We start from the raw sequence: 5830 nt of genomic DNA on the forward strand, positions 1-5830 counted from the left end.
ATAATAGTGTACATTTTTACATGGGAAATGATATTGGCACACCGTATTTTAATAATTGTGCTAACTCAGCTTGTCTTATCGTTTTTTAATTGGCTTTTGAGAGCTTTTTGGGGATTATAATCGTTAATAATAAAAGACAAGAAGAGTCAGTGCAATTATTAAAACATGGTTGCATTATTTCCAAAAAAACAAAAAAGGTTACGTTCAGTTGTGTTCCTACGGTCGGAAACCTAAGAAAATGATGTGGCAGGAAGAAAAGAAATAAGAGAGAGAGGGTGCAACTCGAGTCGATTTTTTAGAATTTGGGTTGAGCTTTTACCCTAAAATCAGGTCGGATTCAGGTTGATTCCTGTTCATTTTTTTAGTGAAAGCTCAGCCTGACCCGACCCATGTTGCCCAGAGAGAGGAGTTCCCTGGCTGGGAAAAAAATAAAGCAAACAAGGGCGGGGCGGGGAGAGAGAGAGAGATTTCATTCGCCCTTTTTTTTGCTAGAAGAAGATGTAAAAGAAATTGAAGAAAATAACTGCCATATCAACCAATGGAGGAAAGTTGGCGGATTCCACTGTGGCACTGTGACAGCAACCTAGCACGCCGTCAACTGAAGTTTGACAAAATTCAAACCCCCTTTCCCAACCTTTTAGGCAGCAAGTTCCGCAACCAAAGGGGCCTAAAGAGAACTTGCACTGTGACCCATAAATGTGGCCCTTGTGCAGTTCTTAGTTTTTCCTACTTTATACTAGGAAAACACCCACTTCAGTTCAGGCCCTTCTGCACCTCTTAATTAGAGTTTCTTATTTGATGCTAAGGCCTGTTTGGATTGCACGGGAACATTTATTATGGAAAAAAATTAGAGGAAAAAATGATATAATTGTGGCTAATTTAGAGGGATGACAACATAGATTGACAGTCCCTCGAAAGAAAAAATTGAATAGGCTAGGTTCAAGTTATTATTTTAAGTGGGCAAAGGGGTAGGAAATTTCAGAAATATTTTTCCTTTCCAAACTTTTATAGAAAATTCTCGCAATCCAAATGTGGCCTTACAAAAACAATTCATTTTGAAAGTTTAAAAGGCGTGATGTAAATGACCAAAATACCCTTATTTTGGGGTTCAATTTTCAAATTAAGGACACCATATAAAAGATGTCACCCACAATCATCAGCGGCCAGAGTCACTCTGCGGCGGACGGTACTCCGTTAAGAGTTAGAGAGTCATGTTGGTGAAAGATAACTATAACGATAAGAAGTATCTATTATATTTTGGATCAATTTTTCATTGGCTAGTGGACCAGCTTTCACTAGTCAGACTCTCCTCTAACAACATAATAGCCGGCAGAGAGACTCTAGTAGTCATTGGTTGCATCCTACCACTAGAAACTTGCAGGCATTGTGAATATCTATACCAAAAATAAGGGTATTTTGGTCATCTAGCTGCTCTCCTAGCAACTCTATGACTACTATGATACACTAGTGTGGCCTCTCTTGTGGTCGTCTAGTTGATCTCCTAGCAACTCCATGACTACTATGATACACTAGTGTGGCCTCTCTTGGGCAATCTAGGTTGGAAATATTTTGATGGAGCTTTGGGTGAATGGGACTAAGTTGAGCGATATCTGCATGGGTGTTCGATGCTCTTCCATAATAGACCACCTCAAACAAATAAATATTATCGTGCTGAGAGGAGAAAGAGAATTTATAGAATGCATAAGGATACATTGGGAATTATATATACAAATATTTGCCACATCTCTTATTTCATCTTCTGTTATGTTTTATATGAAAAAAGGCACAAGATCAATGATTTCCCATGTGTTCATCATTGACTCGTTGGATTTGGGAAGTGGGAAACATGCCTGGTCATTTAAAAAGGGTGGCCTATTTGAGACCCAACACATGAGCGGTGTGCAGTGGAATTGTATGTGCACTCCCTTGTTTTAATGATGACACTCGGGTCTTTGTTTACATGATTTGCAGTGGCTGACATTATCAATACAAGGAGTTTGGGTATCATTTTCGAATTCTTTGTATGTGCATACACCATATGAGTTTTCATACGGTGTACACACTCACACACACTTACACGCACGTACAAAAAAAACCTAATGGCCCTACTTTAACTTTTGATATGAAGAGATTAAAAAAATGTCATAATATAAAATCCACTGTAGATTGGAAGATTTCTTATGGAGATGACTTCCGGGGCACGACCTATTTAAATCGGGTCTCGGAAATTGAGCGGTTTGGATCATTCATAGTGGTTTTCATAAGTTTTTGTGAAAAATTATAAGTTCGACAACTGAATACAAAAATTGGAGGTTTTTTTTGTTAGAGATTTTGCAAAATGATGTTGAGGAAAATAAAAGAATTTTCTTAAGTTTTATTTAAATTATAAAAAAAGTTTTAAGACAGGGCCGGTCGACCGGGGTATCCCTGGTGACCGCATATTGGTTACTGGAAATTGAAACAAATGCTAGTACAGTGTGGGCGGACGATCGCGGGAGGGCGGGCGACAGCGGATAGATTACTGGAATTTTAATTAATTTTCAGGGAGGTGTCGGAGGTCGACCGCGGTTCTTTGGATCATGAAAAAATAAAATAAACAGCAGCATGCCGGCAGGCGATCATGGTAGCCCTGTCAACCACGACGGTTTGAAAAACTATCTGTTGGGAAGAAGTGTACATGGCTTTTCACTTCCGTTTTTTAACCTTCTGTGTCTTTTGCTTCCCAACAGTCATGGATAATTTCAAACATAAGGGACACCTTGTACATGATCCAAACTACTTAAATCATGAAGGGATGTAATCAAATGGTCATAATTCAAGCCACTCTAAGGGATGTTTTGAATGGATGTTTCTCATAATGAATAGATATCTAATGCTCAATAAAAATAGCAGAAATCTGTCTTTTTCAAAGACTGGAATTCAGTTATTACTGGACTTTTCTTTCTCTCTAGCAATCTCCTACTCTCTTGTGTTTATCAAGTTATTTTGTTCTTTAAATAGTGCACAAAAGACTATTTTCTGTAGAAACAGTGTTGTGTTTTTCTCAAATGCTTGAAGTTCTTGAAAAACATTTTGGGTTTGATTCCAAAGTGTCATCAAACATTTGTAGGACATTCCTACAAGGCTTCATTGTATCTTGAAGGCAATTCGTTGATCCCCTTTGCACACAACTGGTGGGGGCGAAATTTGTCTTAAGGAAAGCGATTACGCGATTTGAAGCAACTCTACAGATTCATTATAATTTCTATATTTTAGGAAATCCCGCCAACAATCTTAAGACAAATTTTTCTGTTGTTTCTGAGTGCTTCAATGTCGTTATTTTCTGTTTGTCGAATGACCCAGGACTTTGTTAAACTTGAACGCTTCGATAAAGGGAACTTCAAACGATGGCATAAGAAGTTGCATTTCATTCTCACTTCGCTCAAGGTGGTTCGTGTTCTTACAACTCCAAGGCCAGTGGCGGTTGAAAATGAAACTCTAGCGCAGGCTCGTGCAATGATGAAATGGGAACAAGATGATTACATATATCCATTGTGATAGTCAGGCCATACTATCAGGGGCATATAATCATGTTTATAATGGTAAGTCCAGACATATAGGACATAGACATAGTACTATAAGAGAGTTACTTACTAATGGAATAGTAACTATTGATTTTGTGAGATCGAGCCAGAATTTGGCTGATCCATTCACTAAAGCTCTTGCAAGAGATCTGGTGTGTAAAACATCATTAGGGATGGGGTTAAAGCCATTAACCAATAGTCACCAATGATGGAACCTCAACTCAACACTTGAATAAACATCAAGTCTTGAGTTCAATGAGTCCAAGTACATCATATGGAGTGACTGCAAGCACTATAATATTCATTATTTTCATCCCAAGGTAAAGTGCTTGGTACATGTAATGTTTAAAAGGGTAAGGATGAGCAAATTTGCTCTTAATAGGCTTATAACAGGGTGTTTGAGGTTTTAGTTACAGGGACACTCTTGATAAGTCTACCTATGTGAGTGTGAGAGTGGTGCCGCTTCCAATGAGACTTGGCTAGTCTCTAGAGCGCTTGTGAAACCGAGATATAGACACAAGGCCAATGCATGTGCCGGCTCTTAAAAAATTGCCTACAGAGACGAAATCTTGTGTGTGTAGATTTGTCCGATTAATCAAATAGAATAGCTAGTTCAAAGATACGTCTACTATGCAATTCTTATTAACTTTGATGTGTTTACACTAAGTGAGGGTTCAAATCGAGAGATACCTTTATTTATGCATAAGGTTTCTAAGCCTAATGAGAAAATTATCTTCATTTTGAAAATGGTGGGGGATTGTTAGAGATTTTGCAAAATGATGTTGAGGAAAATAAAAGAATTTTCTTAAGTTTTATTTAAATTATAAAAACAGTTTTAAGACAGGGCCGGTCGATCGGGGTATCTCGAGCGACCGCAGATTGGTTACTGGAAAATGAAACAAATTATAGTACGGTGTGGGCGGACGACTGCGGATAGATTACTGGAATTTTAATTAATTTTCAGGGAGGTGTCGGAGGTCGACCACGGAAGGCCCGGTCGACTGCCGTTCTTTGGATCATGAAAAAATAAAATGAACAGCAACATGCCGGCGGGTGACCGCGGTAGCCCGGTCAACCGCGACGGTTTGAAAAACTATCCGTTGGGAATAAATGTACATGGCTTTTCACTTCCGTTTTTTAACCTTTCTTCATGTCTTTTGCTTCCCAACAGTCATGCATAATTTCAAGCATAAGGGACACCTTGTACATGATCCAAACTACTTAAATCATGAAGGGATGTGATCAAATGGTCATAATTCAAACCAATCTAAGGGATGTTTTGAAGTGATGTTTCCCTTAATGAATAGACATCTAATGCTCAATAAAAAGAGCAAAAATCTGTCTTTTTCAAAGACAGGAATTCAGTTATTACTGGACTTTTCTTTCTCTCTAGCAATCTCTTACTCTCTTGTGTTTATCAAGTTATTTTGTTCTTTAAATAGTGCACAAAAGATTGTTTTCTGCAGAAACAGTATTGTGTTTTTCTCAAAGGCTTGAAGTTCTTGAAAAATATTTTAGGTTTGATTCCACTTGTGCAAAATATCATCAAACATTTGTAGGACATCCCTACAAGACTTCATTGTATCTTGGAGGCAATTCGTGGATCCCCTTTGCACACAACTGGTGGGGGCGAAATTTGTCTTAAGGGAAGCAATTACGCGACTTAAAACAACTCTACAAATTCATTATAATTTCTATATTTTAGGAAATCCCACAAACAATTTTTTGGGAAATGATTTCATGGCTCCAATATTTTGATAAACATGCACTCCACATGTTTGTTGTGTAGTACTTTAAGAGCTTTAAGAGCTTTTGAGAGCCGTAGTATTCATCTAACAGCCCCTTAAATACTACACGACAAAAACTGGAGCGCATGTTTATCAAAACAGTGGAGCGCATAAATCATTTCCTTTTTTATAAGTGAAAATATTTACTCATCCTTTAAAGCTTAAAAACTTGGGTTGGGTCAGGTTAGGGTTTAGTAAATGGTTCCTTGGGTTGGATTTGGGTTTGGGTTTGGGTTGGTCTCAGCCCAACCCGACCCGGAGGCTCTACCAAGTAAAAAAAAGGGGCATATATCTATCACTTCCCCTCATATTTTTAAGAGTGGTTTACAACCAAATAACCAAGCGCCGGAATACTTTACTCTCTCAAAATGAAGGGAGATGATAAATTCGCACCCTCCCTAGCCTTATTCGCGCCCCTGTAGTGTGAATTGACGTTAAAGAGCCTAAAAAGGTGGGTAACGTGGGTAGACATTAACGCTT

The sequence above is a fragment of the Tasmannia lanceolata genome, unplaced genomic scaffold (assembly GCF_043159265.1).
Source record: "Tasmannia lanceolata isolate RefF3 unplaced genomic scaffold, GAP_Taslan_0.1 ptg000016l, whole genome shotgun sequence".
Lineage (NCBI taxonomy): Eukaryota > Viridiplantae > Streptophyta > Magnoliopsida > Canellales > Winteraceae > Tasmannia > Tasmannia lanceolata.